The sequence below is a fragment of the Protopterus annectens genome, chromosome 3.part1, assembly GCF_019279795.1.
Source record: "Protopterus annectens isolate FY-2018-M chromosome 3.part1, PAN1.0, whole genome shotgun sequence".
Lineage (NCBI taxonomy): Eukaryota > Metazoa > Chordata > Ceratodontiformes > Protopteridae > Protopterus > Protopterus annectens.
The window spans coordinates 898,655,689-898,677,636 of NC_056732.1; positions in this window are offsets into that span (position 1 = coordinate 898,655,689).

A 21,948-nucleotide genomic window follows, 5' to 3' on the forward strand; every position below is an offset into this window, starting at 1 on the left:
CATTGTTGTCAGTGGATTGGTGGACTGGCATGGGTCCCTCACTCTGTAACATTACAATAACTGTACATCCTTGCATATTCCTGAAACAGCCTTAATAATAAAACAAAAACAGCAATACATATAGCAATATATATGATTCATATACCCTGCACAGTATCCAAATGTTATATATGTGATGCATCGCTGACATAAGAATTAATCCATTGATTAGACTTTTGGGCAAACGTGCAATGGATCAAACTCTAACACTTTTCAAACATATCTGTTATGTATGGGGAGAGAATGTCACGGGCAACATATTTTGCAATACATCCATGTAATATGTAATGCAGTGACATAATAAGATCAATATATTGAACCCATAGCCTTATGTACAAACACACGCATCATGTAAGTCATGTACCAGTGTGGTGTTTGCCAATATCAAAATAATGTAAAAAAATCATATCAGTAATAATAGAAATGTAAAATAACAGAGGTATGAGACATCTGCTTACATGTCACAGAAGCATTTAAAATGCCCTTTACAGGAGGGCACACACACACACACACACACACACACACACACACACACACACACACACACACACACACACACACACACACACACACACACACACACACACACACACACACACATCTAAACCTATATCACAGTCCATGTGTAACTACTGTATTACCAAATATATTTATAGATCAGAAGGTATGCAAATATAAATGAACAATGACAACCACACCTTCTAATGAACATAATCACTTGACATGTAAACATAGTGTAAGAGAAAAACAATAAAGTATGTGTACAATTGACATTATCAACATACCCTACACATGTTTGGAGCAGTGATTATTTACAAAATATCATGGTCTTGTAAGAACATAATGCAAGTGTCAATGTCACATTACTGGACAGAAAGAATGATGTACAAATGCAGAAGACAGCCTAGAAATGTTTAGTCAGCACATGCTGAATCGAGGGTATATGAGGCAATGACACCATCACAACGCATATGTATTAATAATCTATAGGCTCAACTCATTCACTGAGTATGCCTAGTAAAATGTTAAACCTCCGCACACAATGTTAACATTTACAATAAAGCATGAGTCATCGGGATCTGTTGTTACAAGTGTATGACAGCATCAATCTGTTGTAAGTCTACAAAACACATACAAGAATGCCACACATCAACAGCATACAAAATACTGTTAAATTTATATGTCATTCTGTGCAGATTGTAAACAACATCACAGATATTAACTAGCAGGTATACAGGATCTCACTACAATGATTACCACGTGTATATGTTGAGGTGTCATTACAATGTTAACACACAATGATAAAACTGTAATATGTGAAATGTCTAATACATGTGGAAATAACATGCTTCAGATATGTGATATCATGAATATTACCCTATTTACATATACAAGTCTATATTTGAAAATCTTACGCAAATGGTTTGCACAGTACATCATGAGTAACATCGCATCAGAATATACTCTCATCTAAAATGGAACTGAATGTACAGATCACTTCAGTTCACTATGCCATGCCAAATGGCAGTGTGTTCTTGCCTAGTCTGTGCTGTTTGTAAATTAATGTTCTTGCCTAGTCTGTTTTGTTTGTACATAACAGGCATATAAACATATTGTCAATTCAGGTATGTTTCAGTGAGCCTTAGAACATCACATTGATGTGTGTCAAATCAATACTGAAAAGGAGGCACTCATATTAGTCCTAAGTTCAGCCTGTTTGCACCGACAATTAGTCTAGTAACATCACTACAATACTCCAATAAAAATATAACTAAATACTCAAATATTGAGTAAAGAGTACCATAGCCCCACTAACAAATGACAATGAAGATAGCCATGTGGTAAAGTAAAGTGCAATTATTTACGTAAGATAGTGCTCTAACAAGTTGTGCAAGTAAACATTACTATAAAAAGTTGAAACTTAAGCAGTACACAGCAGTGCAACCTGCCAGCATCACTGATGTAGTGAGATGGCAGAAATCCATTCCATACATGAACAGGAAAGGTATACACACAACAACTTAAGATGAGAACCTCTGATATACATACAAGCTGTTCTCTGCTGTTCATACAGCAGAAACAGTAAAAGCTATGTTGCATGCTGTCAGCAACAAGAACCAAAAGCGCAACACACACAACTTAAATAGAAAATAATCACTTTGAAAACTTTGTACAAATACCACTCATCTGTCTATTATTTTGCTTGTGCAGTCATCCTGTAATCTCAAAATAAGCCAATAACACTGGAATGACTTCTACACATGCAGTTCACAAACAAATATATGTCTAGCAAAAGGTATGTACAATATATTATCTTCTGGATGCAGTACAGGAATCTTGTCATTTAATTTACATGCAAGGATGCAATATGAATAACAGTTTCATAGAGGAGACAGACACATGCTAATGGACCTACAGGGGAGAAATAAGGCTGAAGATAATAACAGATATCTCCTACCCTTTGCTGGTCCTCCAGCTTGTGCATACTGTCAGTGCACAATGCATGATTACAGGCTTGTCCCTCAGCATATGCATGAATAAAAGGGCAAGAAATATTAAGTGCCAACAGGATTTTGTGTTATGAGATTAAATGTTATTTAATGTTATGTTAAGTCAGCTCAGAATGCAGTCTTAATACAGTAATCATGTGTTATACCATCCAAAGTAACAGTTTGCATAGAGGGCCATTTATTTCATTGCATAAGTACATCACATGCACACAAATTAAGAGAACTGACTATGAACTAGTGGAAGCTGAATTCAAGCTTACAGCCTTCACCTGTGTTCACCCAAAAGCCTAGAACCCTACCTGCCCAGCTATCTGTTCTCTGTTATGTTGAAAAAAAATTAATGTATTTCAAATATCTGTGATCTATGACTACAGATATGCCATGTGTTCCTGTCTACACATGTGTAATGATATACAAGCTGACTTTTGGATAAAATGTGAGACAGACTCAATCTAATATTGAAGAATATTGCAATCAGCATTGTGTATATTTTGCATTGATAATAAACAAGTTTAGTGCAGTATGCAAACTAAGGTTACGAGGATGAGCCTTACAATTTTAGCATACGATCTCCAGTAATAAATGCAGTGTTTACATACTGTCACATAACATACAGCACATAAAAGACAATTTATGCAAATTAAACTTAGGAATATTTTAGAAGACTTTAACATCTAGGAACAAAATTCAAGCTATAAACCAATCTGTGCTTCTTGTCCTAACTTACAGTTTGCGAGTGATTGATTGACCCCAAAAGGTGTTGGATAGATTAGACATGAAAACAAGAAGGATGCTTCATACTCATCAAATGATTTATAAAAAACAGTGCATACCTAGATTATATATTCCCCGCTCTGAAGGAGGTATGAGCCAACTTGAAACTGATTACATGTATAGATCTGCAATTGTGAGACTACATACATATCTGCTGGTCTCACAAGACCCAAATTCAGTGAAACTTTTGAAACATGAGGAGAATAATTATAAGATTAATTTTCCTCTTAGTCTATCAGAAGCATATTGGCATCAAGTGGGAATGGAAATCTAACCAGAAGTAGATAAAAATCAGGCAGCAACTGAATGCGCCAAAAAAAACAAAAGTAAGAATATAAGGTGAAGGATCAGATGAGAAGGCAGGAAATGTAGAAAATGCATAAATATAGTTGCAAGTTTAGAAAACTCCTGGAAGAACCTCATGTTGATCAGGATTGAATGTAGGAATGGTTAAAAAGAGGCAAATTCAAACCGAAGGATAAAAGGTTAATATTGGTGGACCAAGATAGTTGGTTTACAAAGTCCATTAAACATGTGGGAGAAACAGTCAAATGTAGGTTTTGTAAAACAGAATTGTTGTGCACTTCATTGCTGTTTGTGATGTACTAATGACAGAAGGACAGTATACTGAAAGACATAATAATGTAGCAAGACTGTTGCACTGGGGATTGTGCAAGCATTATAATACTGAAGTAGCTGAAAAACAGTGGAAACATGAGCCACTAAGCATTGTAGAAAATGATGAAGTCTACATCACATGGGATCACTCATTACCAACAGTTCAAAAGACAGATGCAAGAAAAGCTGATATAGTGGTCCATGAAAAGAAGACAAACGTAGCATTGATCACTGAAATTGCTACACTCAGAGACTAGAGTGTCTTTTGTACAGAGAGGTACAAAGTCATCAAATATCAAGATTTGCAGGCAGAAATGAGAGCAATGTAAAAGGAAGATACCCAGACATTTCCAATAGTAGTAGGAGCAACGGGTCTTATAAAAAAGAATCTACAATTGTATTTCGATATGTTACCAATGCAAGTAACTACATATGAATTGCAAAAGGAGTCATTACTGGGCACATTGCGGAAGCTATGCAGAGCAGTTTTTGGCTAACATCAAAAATTGAAGCAATACTAATTTCATGAACTTTAATCATACTTTCACCTAGGAATGGGGTCCATTCCTGTCATGGTGTTAGAAACTCAAAAGACTTGGAGGAATTTAAAAAAGGATGGATGCTGCAAACATGGACAATTGAATACACACACCCACACACACACACACACACATATATAAATATATATATATATATATATATATATATATATGTATATAAAGCAATATTAATGCTACAGTTGATGAAGATTGTTTACAAATTAGGATGTCCTAACAAATAAAACATACACAAGTGTATGTAAGTCTGTGCATATGTATATGATGGCATGGCTATATATATATATATATATATATATATATATATATATATATATATATACATTTGTATAATTTATACATGTGTGTATTTTAAACTAAGGATATCTGTGAGCATATCTTTACCCATATGTATATACATATGCACACAGGTACATAAACAGAGACATAATAAGGGAAGTGTGGGAATTTGAAGATTTCTGGCATATAACACAATTAAATGGCATATGCTGAGAGTCCTTACTATCCTGTGAAGTACAAACTTGGACTGAAAACATCAATATTCACACAATAACGGAATAAGGCAATCCAAAGCAGAATATTAACTTACATGAGTTGCAAGTTAGAAAATGAGCCTATCTTTCTAGCAAACACATAGCTGTGCATTACAAGACTTAAGTGACAGATTCAAATCCACAAACCCAAAATAAGTTAGAGTGTAGTCATTTACATTACATATGCTGTGAGCCCTTGCACTATATTACAGTCAAGAGAGTATATATCTACATTTGCTGTAAATCAAGTATGATTACTGCACACACTCAAATGGAATGCATGGTCTGCTGCAATGTTCCAAGCACTGCTAGATATTAATGTATGCAACTATTAATCAAGTAATATGTAATGCTGAACATATATATTTTTGTGTTCAATGCAAGTTGCAATGGAATCAAAAGGATATCCATGGTAAATACTTAAGTAGTATGAACTGTCTAGAAATATGATGGATAATAAAGTAAAGCACAGTCACCTGTGATATAAAAGATTCCTATCCTACAATAGAGCTTATCATATATAGATTGCAAATAATACACATTTCAACATTACAAAAAGAGAATGGCTATGACAGGAATTAAAAGATTAGTGTGAGATTCAAACCTAAAAAAAACATAACAGGTAAGAGTGCAGATAATGACATAAGCCAAAAGTGCTAAACCATTCAGGTATGCTACAGTGTGGTGATTACATCCCCACTTTTGATGTGTATCCAGTCTGACTATAGCACTCATTCATATCAAACACATGGTGACCTGCACTGATGTTACATTTCTCTAACTCAGACAAGAAGTACTGCCTTTGGGCACTTATTAATGAACATGTAATAACGCTTATATATGTTATCTTTATATGATCACTGCAAGGGAATTACACATCCATCAGAGTTAAGAAAGTACTTTGTGTGGTACATTCTTAAAAAATTGTGGCGGGCAATAAAATGCAAAGTCATCTGTGTCCTATGTGCTATAAATGATAATGCACTCCAAAAATGAAACATGAGCACAGATTGCTCCCTAAATCAGCACATATAAATACAACATAATAATATTATTTACTTATTTATACATTTATTTTATTCATTTATTTATTTATTTCTTTATTTGCATTTGTTCACCCAGAAGGTCCACTGGGCCATAATGAGCCAATTTTCACTGGAGGCTTGGGGAGAAAAACTCCACATTAACAATCGCATACAGTAGATTCACATGGACAATGACATTCAATAAAAGAGTTACAGGTGTGTACATAAAATAAGGGCAACAGTTGAATGAGCACAGTAAATAATTTGAGTACAGTACTTAAGTACAATGTAGTTAGAGTACAGTATTTGAGTACAATGTAAGAGATATGGTAGTGTTCACAATTAAATATCTAAATGTTTAATTAAATTAAATTAAATGAGTTAAAATAAGTAAGTGAAACATATCAGTAACTTAAGCTCTGTCAAACATAGTATGAATATTAGCACTTGTGAGGTCCTAAACTTAAATAAAGGAGAGTGTATATGTCACATAGTACCAGTACTGTTGTTAAGTACATGTTTCATGATAGCGGACTTCAGAAGATAGTTTTCTGATTAATGAAAATAGTAGGCAGATGATTTTAAAACGACAGAGTAATAGTAGTGGAAGATGAAGTCAAGTTTTGAGAGGTGCGGTATTGGCACATGTGCAGTGCCATAGAGAGGAAATGTATTGCCTTAGGACTTTTTTGAAGAAAACTGCATTGCTGGTGGTCCTAATTGATGTTGAGAGGGTGATCCATAGTTTGGCAATAGTAAAGGAGTACAGCATGTGGCCAGCAGAAAGGTGTGTTTTTCCTAACTTAAGGAGCAGTTGGTTTTCAGATCGGAGAGGTCTATTTGGTTGCTATGGAGTAAGTTAAGAAGCAATTGCAGTGCAGCCTGATGGTTTGAATACAATTGTGTGTGCTGTGGTTAATTGTAAGTATGCAAGATAATGTGAGAGTTCTAGCCAATTTAGTATTTGTAAGGAGGAACAATGATGGGATGGATATTTAGCATTGGCTGCAAATTTGGCAATTTTATTGCAGCACGTCTCAAGCTTGGAATTTCAAAGAGGACTGAATGTTGGTAAGGAGAGGGGCACCATAAAGAGAAAGGGTAGTAGAAAAGCAGAGATTGGGGTTTATTTTTGTGGAGCAGCTGAGGAAGTGTTTGTGTCTATAGAGGATGCCCATTTTATTATGTGTTTTTTTGATACTGCTGTGTACATGCAGGTCAAATGTCAGATTTTCTTCTATGATGACACCTAGTAGTTTTTTGTGTGGTACAAACTTAATGACAGTTTTATTTTGAGAATGAATAGTGAATTCATTCTTGTTTAGGGAAGCAGCTTTTTAGGGGTAAATAGCATGAGTTTAGATTTGTTAGGTTTTAGGGTGAGATGATTATTAGTCATCCACGTTTCGGTAGACGTGAGCACATTTTGGGTAAGTTGCTGTAGTTCACAAGTGGAATTGGCAGTGCAGATTATGGCTGAGTCATCTGTATATTGGATAACAGTACCCTGACTAAGAGTGGTATATAAGTTGTTGATAAAGATGCTGAACCGAACAGGCTGTAGTACAGAACCTTGGGTGACAGCTGTGGTCATGTTAAGGAATGGAGAGAAAGAATGCTGACATTTGGTTGATTGTTGCCTGTTTGTAAGATAGTTTGAGAACCAGCTTAGTGTCGGGGGTGAGATGCCTAGTTTTGAGAGTTTTGTAAGGAGCACAGAGTGGGAGATCATATCAAAGGCCTTAGAAAGGTCAAGAAACAGTGAGGAAATGAAAGACCAGCACTAGTACAGTTTTTAATAGAATCTAGAACAGATGATATCATTAAAAAAGGAATAATTAATACAGCATATAAAATATTGCATGATAATTATAAGAATCAATAAGAGGAGGTTAGAAAGGATTGGGAAGAGAGACTGGATAAGCAATTCACAAAGAAACAATGATAGGATATATGTATGTCTCCCAAATATGCAACAAAATCTAGAAGATTTGGAATTTTTGCCTGGAAATTTTTACATAGATATTTTTATACCCCAAGTAGACACCAGAGAATTTTTCCTCAGACAGACAGTAAATGTTGGCACTATGAAAGGAATGAAAAAGGTAATTGGAAACATATTTTCTGGGAGTGCGATGAGTTGGTGGACTTTAAGGATTCCATTTATATGCACTGTCAGAGATGCTGCATGGGAAGTTTGGTCTGACAAGGGAGATGATTTTTCTGAGTTATTTATTTATTTATTTATTTAACATTTGTTAACTGGGTTAGTCTGGCTGGGCCAGGAGCCCCTTTTCAGCAGAGACCTGAGGAGAAAAGCTCTAGGTTACATAAAATTAGCTATTCAGTGAAAAAAAAAATAAAGCAAGACATGTAACAAATGAAAGATTTGTCATTATACATAGTAAAAATCAAACAGTGCATCAAATAAGATTTGTAGCATGCAACTAGAGATACCAGGAATAAATTATAGTTCAGAATTTGTTATTATACAATATAGTAACAGCAAAAGAACAAAATACACATGCGTAGGTACTTCATTAGTAGAAGTGAAGGAGCTAGGAGGCCAGCTTAAGAAATTCAGTCATTGTAAAGCTGTAGGACGGGGTGAAGGACAGACGGTGTAGGAGTGATAGGAGAACAGGAGAGAAAATTACTGGGGACAGTAAATAGGTTAAGTTAAAAGGATGAGGAGATTGTAGACAGACTAAATGAAAGGGAAATAAGTTGAGGGGATGAAAGGGGAAGAGAGGGACGTGAGAGAGAAGATGGAGGTGGAGACAATCAGGGGGCTATGATACAGAATCAGAATTGCCTAGACATAATAAGGCCTTGTTATGTCTAATAATGGTGGCTGCCAGCAAAAACAATTACTAGAAAATGGAAGTCAAAGTCTAAACCAGCTACACTGGAAATAGTGACTATAGTAATAGAAATAAAACAATTGGAAATAAGATCTTTAGAAAAAGGTAGGAACAAACTACATAGGAATAAATGGGAACTTGGGAACAATGCATACAAGGGAGGAATGAGGTCTAAAAGATGGCAGGACTTAAATGAGCTATGTAATGTTTGATTGAGAAAGATTAGTTAGATTATAAGTGATGTATGGTGTTTGCAACTGGGAGGGTGTCAGTGTGGTTTTGGAGTACAATGCTTGTGTCTAGGATCATGTCAGTGTGGTTTGTTTTCATTTATATAAATGTATGTTTGCCTGTGTTGTAAGTGATGGTTTAATAAAGATGTTTCCTGTTTAAAAAAATCAGGAATTGAATAATTTATGTAATGTTGCTTATGTTATATGATATATAGCAATATATGTGAAGTATAATGTTTGTTAGTTTACTTTTATATGAATGTAAATCTGCCTGTGTCACAAGTGATAATTCAATAAAGGTGTTTGAAAAAAAAAAGAAGAGACAGTATGAGGAAACAATTTTCCCTTTATCAGTAGCTCAGGTAACTGTATCCATGAAGGATATGAGAGCTGCAGTAGTGCTTTGGCCTGGCCTGAGCCCATGCTGAGTGGAGGAAAGGATTTGGTTATAAAGCTGAGGGTTAAAAAGTTCAGTATGAATACATTTTTCCAAGATCTAGAGATGGTTGAGAGGAAGCAGCAGGTCAAAAGTTGGAAATGGCTGTGTTGTTGCCACCTTTATGAAGAGGGAGAATATATGCTTTTATCCATATTGTAGGTACATAGGACATATGGATAGATCTGTTAAGAAGCATGCTGATAGGGTAGGCAGTGGAGTTAGCTGTCATTTGTAGGTATTCGGGAGGTAAGTTGTCAGGAGTGGTAGTGCCAGGTTTGATCTTAAGGAGTAGTTTTCTTATAGTGGTGGTAGGTACAGGGGAAAAAGAAAAGCTAGGTAGAGGGGGAATAGTGATGTTTTGTGTGCATGGCTTTGGAGGTGCTGGGTTAGTACTTAGGTTGGTCTGAGGCAAGGTGGAGGTGAGATTAGCTATGGCGTTGATGAAACATGAGTTGAAGAGAGTGGCTATTTTAGCAGGTTTTTTGTTTGGATTTGGACAGGGGTTATTCTTTGAGTATGTGTTTAGCAAGGAAGTAATGGAGTTCCAGAACGAGGGGGGTTGCTTTTGATAACTTTCCAGACTCAGGTAATATTCCTTTTTTGTCTTTTATGACTAGATGCTTTACTTGATAAAGAGTTGCTTGAACTGTATGAGGTCAGAAGGATTTTTATTTTTTTGCCATAATCGCTATGCTTTATCCCTAGCAGACATGAATTGCTTAGTGGGCCTAGTGAGACAAACAGAGTGGTTGGTTTTTACTCTTTTTTTGTCAGAGCTGTGCAAGATGATTTAGAATATTAAGAAATGTTGAGATGAAGAACTCAACAGCCTCATTATCGGGAAGGACTTTTAGTGCTTTCCAGTTGATGTTTTGTAAAGTTTTATTAAGGGTGGTTGGGTTAAAATGGGGTAAGCTTCTTGTTTGTTTATACTAGTGTTTACTTAGTGTTGGAATGGGTTGACGTAGTATATAGGTGGGTAAGTAGTCATTGATACTATTGGGTAATGTGTCTGTAATGGAAATTTTATTTGGGTCAGAGACTAGAATCCAGTCCAAAATAGAGCCACTTTCATTGTTTATGTGTGGTCTAGTTGTATTGGTAATTAGATGGGTAAAGTTATATAGGTAGACATTGGAGGAAGGAAGGTGGTAGGAGAAATCTTGCCAATTAATATTTAGGACACCTAGGGTGATTGTTTCATTTCTTATATTATTTGATGTCCAAGCAAGGATTTCTTCTAATGTAGGAATGCTATTACCTGGAGGGATGTACTATGATTATTATTATTTTATTTTTTCCTGATTAAGATATCATATGCAATGATATGCAATGATTGACAAAACTTTGTATTGTGCCTATGTTTTTGTAAATATTACTCTGTCTGTGAAGCTTTTCTCCTCTGGCCTCCACTGAAAATGGACATATATCCAGTTGGACTAGCCCGGTTAACAAATGTAAAACAAAATAAATAAAAATAAATAAATGTATAGGGCAATAAGCAGAGACTCTTGCAGTTGTTCATTTTTAGGAAAGATATTAATATTTCAGTTGTAGAAAAATTTAGAATAGATTTAGTATATATAGAACTACAGTAAAGGTGTTTGGGTATAGTAGTGCAAGCCTCCACCTTCTTCCTGGGTCAATCTGATCTAAAAAAAGCATAGCCTGGGGGGAGAAATTCAGCATTATTTATGTAGGGTTTTAACCATGTTTCAGTAGCAACTATAATATCTGGTTTAGTAAGAGCTGTTCGGGCATGTAATTCTGGAATTTTGTTTCTGATGCTTTGAAGATTAAGGGTTGTAATATTTAATGGTTTATACATATTAGGCATGTTAGGAGAGGGAGAGATGGGACCTGGGTTGGGATGTATGTCTCTGCATTTGAGTAAATTACAATATTTATATGGGTATACGCAGAGTAGCTGTTTTAATTTTTTGGTGGTATGATAGATTAAAGGAGAGTGTTTTTGGTGTTGTCTTGTAGGGGAAGGATTTTTACTTTGGTGCATAGAAGCATGTCTATTGCATATAGGCTAGATGATACCCCAGAGTAGCTGGTAGCATAGGGTTTGTGCAGATGTTATAGATGTAAGTTTGTGGGGTATATATGTTATCTGGAGTGTTGTTACGTTTAGTAGGAGGTAGAAGAAAAGAGAGAGGGTGAGGATTATTCTATTAGAGGTGAGTGACAGTAGAAAGGAGAGAATTTTTGTATGTGAAAGAATCTAAAGGTGTGAAACTTAAGAGGTATAATGTATTTGCAGGATAGTTCTTGGACTGCTGATGGGTGGGGTGAAGGAAGTGATTGGCTAGTGAACTGGTGTATTATGAGGATGGGGTGTGGTGAAGGAATGATGTTATTTGAGATTGATTTGACGATGAGTCTAATTGAATGAGGTGTAGTAATGTGAGACCTATGGTGAGAATAAAGGTAATTGAAATGGGTATGGGTGGGAATGGGAGTAGGGTAGCGGACCAGGAAAGGGTGAACATTGTGGGATGGACCTGGTTCATGTTTGCAGTTTTCAAGAAACAATCAGTAAGGTAGGAGACCTGTGCTGTACAAAATATACATTACTCATAGAAATTTTGGGCTGAAAGGATGCTGTTAATTTAAGATATATGAAAGGTAGAGAGAAAGGAGTGAGGGGAGAGAAGCAGATATAGACAATCAGTCAGCTACTGTTATACTACTTTTACTATATTTAAAATTATGTATAAAAAATCAAAATGCTTTGTCCATAAATAGTCTGTATATTGGGGGCTTATTGGGATTTGAACCTATGGGCATTGCTACACCAAGTTGAGCTTATGGACATAGCAGTAGCATTCATGACTGAACAGCTTTTATGAATGACTAGCACTTTTATTGGGTCCTGCCAAATACTTGCATTCCTTCATAATGCCTGCTGTTAAATAAACATCTTGCACACCTGCTTTTTTGGTCCAGCTAGTTTGCAGATGACTTTGTTAGACGTTGATCAATAGTTAACTAAAAAATTTTAATTCCATTACAATTTCCCTGCTCATATTCATATTCATACACTTATTATACATGGATTTTCTATGAACTCTACTTTACCTAACCACATATTTTTGGTAAATGCTAACAGTTATTACCAGGTGCTAAGGTGTGGGATATGGCATTTACTGTAGGCATGCAGGGGCTGCCGTTGAACATATGCAGTCCTGTTCTTTGGGTCATCCCTGTCCCTATGGTGAAGATCAATGTATCAGTGGTAGACATGCATGTCAGTCCTATAAATCCCAGTATATCCTTGGAATGTTGAACTGAGTGAAATTTTTTGGGTGTGCTTGCATCCTCTCTACTCTTGTCCAGCATAGGGAGCCACCATCTGGTAGGTCTGCACTGATGTGCTGTTACCATCTCTCAGTCAACATTTCCTCAAAACTCTTGGAAATGTTCAAAAGCGCCTTCAGGCGATTGCTCACTGAGGCAACACTCAGTTTGAAGCCAGCAATTATATGATAGGAAAAGATATCAATACCACATTTTAAAAGTAGATCATATAGGATGGTAGCGATCTACTGGCAGGCATCAAGCACATGCTGAACATATCCACATACAATGATATCGACTGGGTATTTGCATGAAGAATTGTACACTTACACCAAACTATTAGTTAATGCACTGAGATTCAACAACTTACGCAGGTGTTCACAGAAGGGATTCTAAAGTATTGTATGCTAATGAACCTCATTAATTATCATCATTTTCTTTCGGCTGTTCCCGTTAGGGGTTGCCACAGCAGATCATCTGTTTCCATTTCTTCCTGTCCTCTGCATCTTGCTCTTTCACACCAACTGCCTCCATGTCCTCTCTCACCACATCCATAAACCTTATCTTAGGCCTTCCTCTTTTCCTCTTACCTGGCAGCTCCATCCTTAGCATCCTTTTCCCAATATACCCAGCATCCCTCCTCAGCACATGTCCAAACCAACACAATCTAGCCTCTCTTGCTTTGTCTCCAAACTGTCCAACCTGAGCTGAAACTCTAATATACTGATTCCAAATCCTGTCCATCCTAGTCACACCCAGAGCAAATCTTAACATCTTTAACTCTGGCACATCCAGCTCTGACTCCTGCCTTTTTGTCAATGCTACTGTCTCCAACCCATAAAACATAGCTGGTCTCACTACCCTCTTGTAGACCTTTCCTTTCACTCTTACTGGTACCTGTCTGTCACAAATCACTCCTGACACTCTTCTCCGCCCATTCCACCCTGTCTGTACTCTCTTCCTCACCTCTCTTCCACACTCACCATTACTCTGAAATGTTGATCCCAAGTACTTAAACTCATCCACCTTTACCAACTCTACTCCCTGCATTCTTGCCACTACTCTACCATCCCTCTCAGTTGAACACATATATTCTGTTTTAGCCCTGCTGACCTTCATTCCTCTCCTCTCTAAAGCATACCTCCACCTCTCCTGGGTCTCCTCCACCTGGTCCCTACTCTCACTACAGATCACAATGTCACATGCAAACATCATAGTCCATGGGGCCTCCTGTCTGATCTCATATGTCAACCGGTCCATCACCACTGCAAATAAGAAAGGGCACAGAGCTGATCCTTGATGTAATCCCACCTCCACCTTAAACGTATCTGTCACTCCCACCGCAATCTTCACCAATGTCACACTACCCTTGTACATATCCTGTACCACTCTTTTATTTTATTTATTTTATTTTACATTTGTTGACCGGGCTAGTCTAGCTGGATATATGTCCATTTTCAGTAGAGGCCCGAGGTTGTTTAAGAAGAAGTACATTTGCGATATTACAAGAAAGTAAGGGTAACAATATGCAAAGAGTACACACAAATTGAGCCAAAAAAATTACAAGCAGGTTATACAGTTAACATCATAAAAAAAATTTACATTTTAAAAATATATATATATTTTTTTTTGAGGGAGGTTAAAAAGGGAGAGTGAGTAAGATAAGAGGGGGGTAGGGTTTCATGATGAAGGGATTTGTCTGATGGCATAGAGTGATTAGTCAGGATTAGTGCAGGGCATCCATTGAGATTTGAGGTGGAGTTTAAATTTCTTTTGAAGAGATTTAGAGGAATAGTGGTAAGTTCAGAGGGAGCAGGTTCCAATGTTTTCCAACAGTGTTGGAAAAGAAGTCACCAGCTTTGTTGTTTGATTTATCAATATTTACAAGTAGTTTGTGTGCAGATCTTAGGGATTTTAGGTTATGGTAGGGGTGGATGAGGGTAGATAGTATAGGTGTTTTGTCAGGTTGATGCAGAATTTGATGGGCAATGGTTAATTGATTGATTTTAAGCTGGTGCTGAAATTCAAGCCAGCCTAGTAGTTTTAGATTGATACAATGGTGGGTTTTGAATGGGTTGCCTGTAGCAAATCTTGCTATATTGTGGTAAGAGTTCTCTAATTTCAGAAGATTTTTTTTTGATAGGTTTGTAAATATGGGGGAGGCATAAAGGAGGGGAGAGATAAGGTGGGTTTGAGCAATAGTAATTCTAGAGTCTGGAGTGAGGAAAGGTTTGATTCGGTAGAGAGAGCCTATTTTTTGTTAGTATTTTTCAAGGTGTTGTTTATATGTGTATCAAAGTTAAGGTTGTTATCTATGGTAATTCCTAATAGTTTAGTCGTGAGGTCTTGAGATATAGGTGTGCCATTTTTAGATGTTATTGTAAAGTCTATAGGAGGAGATTTACTGGAGGGTGTAAAGAGGAGGAGTTTGGTTTTTTTGGGGTTAAGTAGGAGACAACATTGGGAAAACCATTCTGCAACGGAGTTAAATATGTGTTGTGTAAGGGAGTGAAGATTAGGTACTGTTGTGGCTGAGCAAATGAGTGTGGAATCATCTGCATATTGAATGCATGTAGCTTGTGGAACTATTTGGTGTAGGTCATTGATAAACAAAGAAAACAGAAGGGGACCTAATATAGACCCTTGGGGAACACCAATGGTTACAGGAAGCTGTGAAGATAGGGTGGATTTCCAGAGAACTGCTTGGTGTCGGTCGTTTAAGTGGGATTTGAACCAGTTAATGGGTTGGGTGTCTAGTGACATAGATTGGAGGATATTTATGAGTATTTGGTGGTTTACCATGTCAACGCTTTTGACAGGTCTAGGAAGAGCTGAGGAAAGTGTTTTGTGGTTACGATTTTTGTTGATGGTGTCTGTAAAGGAGAGGAGGGCAGTGGTGGTACTATGGGATGGTCTGAAGCCATGCTGGGTATTAGAAAGTAAGTTGTATTTGAGAAGATGGTTTAGGAGTTGCTTGTGTATACATCTTTCCATGATTTTTGATAAGGAGAGAGTAGGGCTATAGGGCGGTAGTTTGAAAATTCAGTAGAATTTCCACCCTTGTGAAGAGGGATGATATGAGATATTTTCCAAAGTTTTGGGACATATCCTCTGTGATGGTTCTGTTCTGAGTATGGAAATTGGGAAGGCTATGGAACTGTCTGCTAATTGCAAGTATTCTGGGTAGTAAGTCAGCAGAGGGGTACAAGGTTTGAGTTTTTGATAAGTGAGAGTATGTAGGCTGTGGGGACAGGTTGGAAGAGAAAGGAGGTGGCTTTAAGTCATATTTAGATGTAACTGTGTCATTTGTAGAGAGTTGACTAGCCAGCTATGAATTGTGTCTGTAAAGAAGGAATTAAAGTCGTTGGCAATTTGGTTGTGGTTCATTGTGTCAGAGCCTTGTGGGTTGGGTGTGGTAGGTTTACTAGGCTGTAGTAGTTCATTTATATTGGCCCAGAATTTTTGTGGGCAATTTTTATGATTGCGTTGCTGAGATTTTAGGTAATAGCTTTTCTTATCGGTCATTATGGCTTTTTTGGTCTGATTTCGTAGTAGTTTGTAGTGTTGGTAGTCTGTTGGGTTCTTTGTAGAGCGGGATTTGTTCCAGATCTTGTTTCTGAGTTGGATTTTCTGCTTTGTTTCTATTGAGAGCCATGGGGCAGATTTGGTTTTAATTCTAATAGATCGATGGTTAAGTATAGTTAGGAATTTTGCATTAAAGTAGTCTACAGCTTCATCTAGGGGAAGGTATTTCAAGGGTGACCAGTTACAAGCATAAAGTTCATTTCTAAAGAGTTCCAAATTCAATTTTTTTTTGGTTCTGAGTGTTCTAGTTATGCTTTGGGTAGGATGGTTAGTTTTGAGCCTGATAATGTAGGTAAGTAAGTGATCACTTATATCTTCAGGGATGGTTCCTGTTTCATAAATATGGGGCTGATTGTTGGTGAGTATCCAATATAGGATGCTTTCTTTATTGTTGGCTTTATTTATTCTAGTGGTGGAGGTGATTGTTTGGGTAAACCCATAAAGGTTAATGTGGCTAGTAGGGAGTTTGTTACAGCAAGCTTGCCAATCAATGTTTAGGTCGCCTAAGATGAATGTTTCTTGGGGTAAGTTTAGGGATAGCCAGCATAGGATGTTTTCGATGGTGGAAATGTTATTTCAGGGGATATAGATGCATATGATAAAGATAGATTTGACTGAGTTAATTTTCAGTTTGGTGATCAGAATTTCTGCATTAGAGTCCTGAGGGGTTTTGTTGGAAAGTGGTTATTTGAAGGCTAGATTTAGATAGGATGGCTACTCCACCTCCTTTTTCTCCGCCCTGTCTAGGCGTAGGATGTTATAGCCAGGAGGGTGGTTTCAGTGTCTTTTGTAGAAGGTTTACGCCAGGTTTCAGTTAGCCAGATTATGTCGAAGGAGTAGTGTTCTAAGAGAGCCTGCAGCTGTGTTATTTTTGTTAACACTATGTTGAGGTTTGCTATAGAGAGTGAGTTGTGATTATTTGGTAGAGGACTAGTATTTGGGACTTGATTAAAGTTCTGATTATTAGTGTAGCTAATAGGACCTGGGTTTGGGTGAATATCTCCATCTTTAAGGGGACAGAGAAGGGTTTGAGAAGAAAGGTTTGTAAATTTGCTATGGGGCAGAGGTAGTCTTTTGGATTTTGTTTGGTATATTTTAAGTGGGTAATTCTATGGTATTTAAAAGGTAGTTAGGTGTAGAAGTGATGTTGATATGTTGGTTATGGAATGTAGGAAGAGCTGCAGTAGTATGTTTAGAGTTGGGAAAGTGTGCTAGTAGAGGGTATTCGTAGGAGGTAAGAAGAAGTGATATTGTTAAAGTTGGAAGTATTGATAGTAAGAGTAAGGTATGTGTTATGGATATGGTGGGGTGTTTATACATTGTGGTATTTATTATTATGCTGTAGATTGTTGTATAAGTGTAGTGATGCTGTAATGTAGGATAAGGTGAAAGGAAGAAGTGGACTGGGAATGTTAGGAAGAGTAGAGAGGCTGTAGGTGTGGAGGTTACTATTGGATATAAGTCAGGGAGAGGCTGTTTACTCTTACATACTTCTCTGCCACTCTCGACTTCCTCATACAATACCACAGCTCCTCTCTAGGCCAGCTGTCATATACTTTCTCTAAGTCCACAAGGACACAATGCAACTCCTTTTGACTTTCTCTGTATTTTTCCAACAACACTCTCAAAGCAAACATTGCATCTGTAGTGCTCTTTCCTGGCATGAAAACATACTGCTGATCACTAATCATCACCTCCCTTCTTAACCTAGTTTCCACTACTCTTTCCCATAACTTCAAGCTGTGACTGATCAATTTTATCCCTCTGTAGTTACTGCAGCTCTGCACATCACCCTTATTCTTAAAGATAGGTACCAAAACTTTTTTCTCCACTCCTCAGGCATCCCCTGACTTTCCAAAATTTCATTAAACAATCTGATTAAAAATTCCACTGCCATTTCTCCTTAGCACCTCCATGCTTCCACAGGTATGTCATCTGGGCCAACAGCCTTTCCATTCTTCATCCTTTTCATAGCTGTCCTTACTTCCTCCTTGCTAATCTGTTTCACTTCCTGATTCACTATCCCCACATCATCCAGCCTTCTCTCTCTCTCATTCTCTTCATTCATCAGCCCCTCAAAGTACTCTTTCCATCTACTCAACACACTCTCCTCACTTGTGAGTACGTTTCCCTCACTATCCTTTATCACACTTACCTGCTGCACATCTTTTCAAGCTCTGTCTCTCTGTCTAGCCAATCGGTACAGGTCCTTTTCTCCCTCTTTAGTGTCCAATCTCTCATGCAACTCTCCATATGCCTTATCCTTAGCCTTCACCACCTCTCTCTTTGCCATGCGCCTCATCTCCTTATACTCATGTCTACTTTCTTCATCTCTTTGACAATCCCACTTCTTCTTCACCAGCTTCTTCCTCTGTATACTCTCCTGTACTTCCTCATTCCACCAACAGGTCTCCTTGTCCTCCTTCCTCTGTCCAGATGTCACACCAAGCACCTTTCTAGCAGTCTCCCTTACTAGCTCTGCTGTAGTTACCCAGCTATTCGGTAACTCTTCACTGCCTCCCAGTGCCTGTCTTAACTCTTCCCTGAACTCCACCTCACAATCACCCTTTTTTAACTTCCACCATTTAATCCTTGGCACTGCTTTCACACTCCTCCTCCTCTTCCTGATCACCGTCATCCTACAGACCACTATTCTATGCTGCTTAAGTACACTTTCCCCTGTCACCACTTTACAGTCTCCAACCTCCTTCAGACTGGCCCTCCTACATAGGATATAATCCACCTGTGTGCATCTTCCTCCACTCTTGTACATCACCCTATGCTCCTCCCTCTTCTTAAAATATGTATTCACCACAGCCATGTCATCCTTTTCACAAAATCCACAATCATCTGACCTTCTGCATTCCTCTCCTTAACACCATACCTACCCATCAATCCACATCCCCTCTCTTCACTTCACCAACATGCCCAGTGAAGTCTCCTCCAATCACTAGTCTCTCACCCTTGGGTACACTCACCACCACTTCATCCAACTCACTCCAAAACTTTTCTTTCTCATCCATCGCACACCCAACTTGTGGAGTATATGTACTAACAACATTCATCATTACACCATCAATTTCAAGCTTCATAAACATCACTCTATCAGACACTCTCTTCACCTCCAAAACACTCTTGGCATACTGTTCCTTTAGGATAACCCCTACTCCATTTCTCCTGCCATCCACACCATGATAGAACAATTTGAACCCACCTCCTATACACCTGGCCTTACTTCCCTTCCATCTGGTCTCTTGCACGCACAATATATCAACCTTCCTTCTCTCCATCATATCAGCTAGCTCTCTCTCTATACCAGTCATACTGCCAACATTCAAAGTTCCTACCCTCACTACTATACTCCTAACCTTCCTCCTCTCTTCCTGCCTTCAGGCATGCCTTTCCCCTCCTCTTCTCCTTCGGCCAACAGTAGCCCAATTTCCGCCTGCACCCTCTTGGCTAACAGATCTGGTATGGAAATATGAAATTTTGTCCGCATAAATCATTTGGCTGAGGTTTTACACCAGATGCCTTTCCTGACGCAACCCTCCCCATTTATCCAGGCTTGGCACCGACACAAAGAAATGCACTGGCTTGTGCATCTCTTGAACCTCATTAATTATGTATAGTGCAAATGATACTTAATAGGTGTTTGTGCTGAGCTCACCTCACTGCTAAATTTAACTGCCTAACTCTAAGTATGATAAGCTAGTGTGAAGTCAGCTGCTTGTATTGATATTGCTTATTGATGTATTCATCCACTTCTGTGCACAATATTGCCAGGAACTGTCCTAGAATGTGACTGTTAACTGTCTGTGATACTCCTACAGCATTTCCGATATGTCACTGGAATGTTTTGGAGGCCAGTATACTCTGACTCAGATATTCTTTTGTTTCTACCTGTACTGGGTTAAACCACAGACAGCAAGCATACATGTATGGGGCACATGTCCTGCACACAGCCTATACCAGTTCCCTATCTAACTGGTATCTATCTCCTGGTTCCTGTTTGCAGACCTGATTTAACTGTAGCCTGGCTTGGCACCTTGCTGCCTGCTTTCTGGGATGCACTAGCAGATCATCCTCTATAATGGCTTGTAACATGCCAGCCTGCTCTAATATGCTCTGCATTAACTGCAGTTTGCATTTATTTATTTATTTTTTTGAAATCCAGTGTGTGTGGGAAGAGTCTACAATCCTCCTACACTGAATAAATGATTACTTTGTCTTGTTTTATCATCTGCTGTAGAATTGCAACCGCCGCTGATATGCTGATGTCATCCTTCAGTGTATTGCACAGTCAGCAACTTTCTGTTGGAATCTGGGCCAGAACTTTGTCTGATTTTTTTTAGTTACTTTATATATTTGCAATTGCTGCTATATGTAGCAGTTTACATTTGGACTCACTGCTACCACACACAACATGTGTATTGAACTTTTATATGCGCAAATTCACCTAATAGGACCTATCTATCAAAGGATGGACATGGACAAAAATATCAATATCTGTATAATGAGGGATAAGGTACTCCAACACAGAAAACTAACTTAAAATATTGTTCATAGGTTCATAGGTTGGTACTAGGCTATCAGCCCTAGGGCCAATACAAGCCTAGCCATAACAATTCCCTGGCTATTTCTTCCCACACTATTTACTTCCATGCAAGTTAAGAAACAAGCTATCTCTCTAACAAACACATAGCTGTACATTGCATGAGTTAAATTTCTGATGGAAGATTAAAATCTACAAACACAAGATAAGTTGGAATGTAGTCATTTACATTACTTATTTTGCTAATCCTTCAGTTATATCACAGTGGAATGCATAGCTACATTTGCTGTAAATTAAGTGTGATTACATTTCACACTCAAATGGAATGCACATTCCAATACAATGTACCAAAATGGTTCTACCATGGACAAATAATAACAACATATATAATGCTGAGCATGCATATTTGTATATTCAATACAAGGTGCAATGGAGTCTTAAGGATATCCATGGTAAATACTTAAATAATATGGCTCTATCTAGAAATATTGCAGATACTGGAGAAATGTGAGTCATCTGCAGCATAAAGAATCATATATATTGCAATACAAACATGCCCATACAATGTTACACGTCTCAATGTTTTAAAACATAGAACGGCCTTAACAAAAATGAAAAGCCTACTGTGAGATTCAAACCTAAAAAATAGCAGGTAGGAGTGCAGTTAATAGCAGAAGCCCATAGTGCTAAACTATCAACTATGCCACATTGTGGAGATTGCATCTCCACATTTGACATACATCCAGTCTGATTGCAACAGTCAGTCATATCAAATGCATGGTGACTTGCATTGAAGTTACATTTCTCTAACTCAGACAAAAAGTACTGCCTGTGGGCACTTATTAATGAACATTTAAGACAACACTTACATATTTTATCATTCTATGATAATTGTAAGGGAATTACACATCCA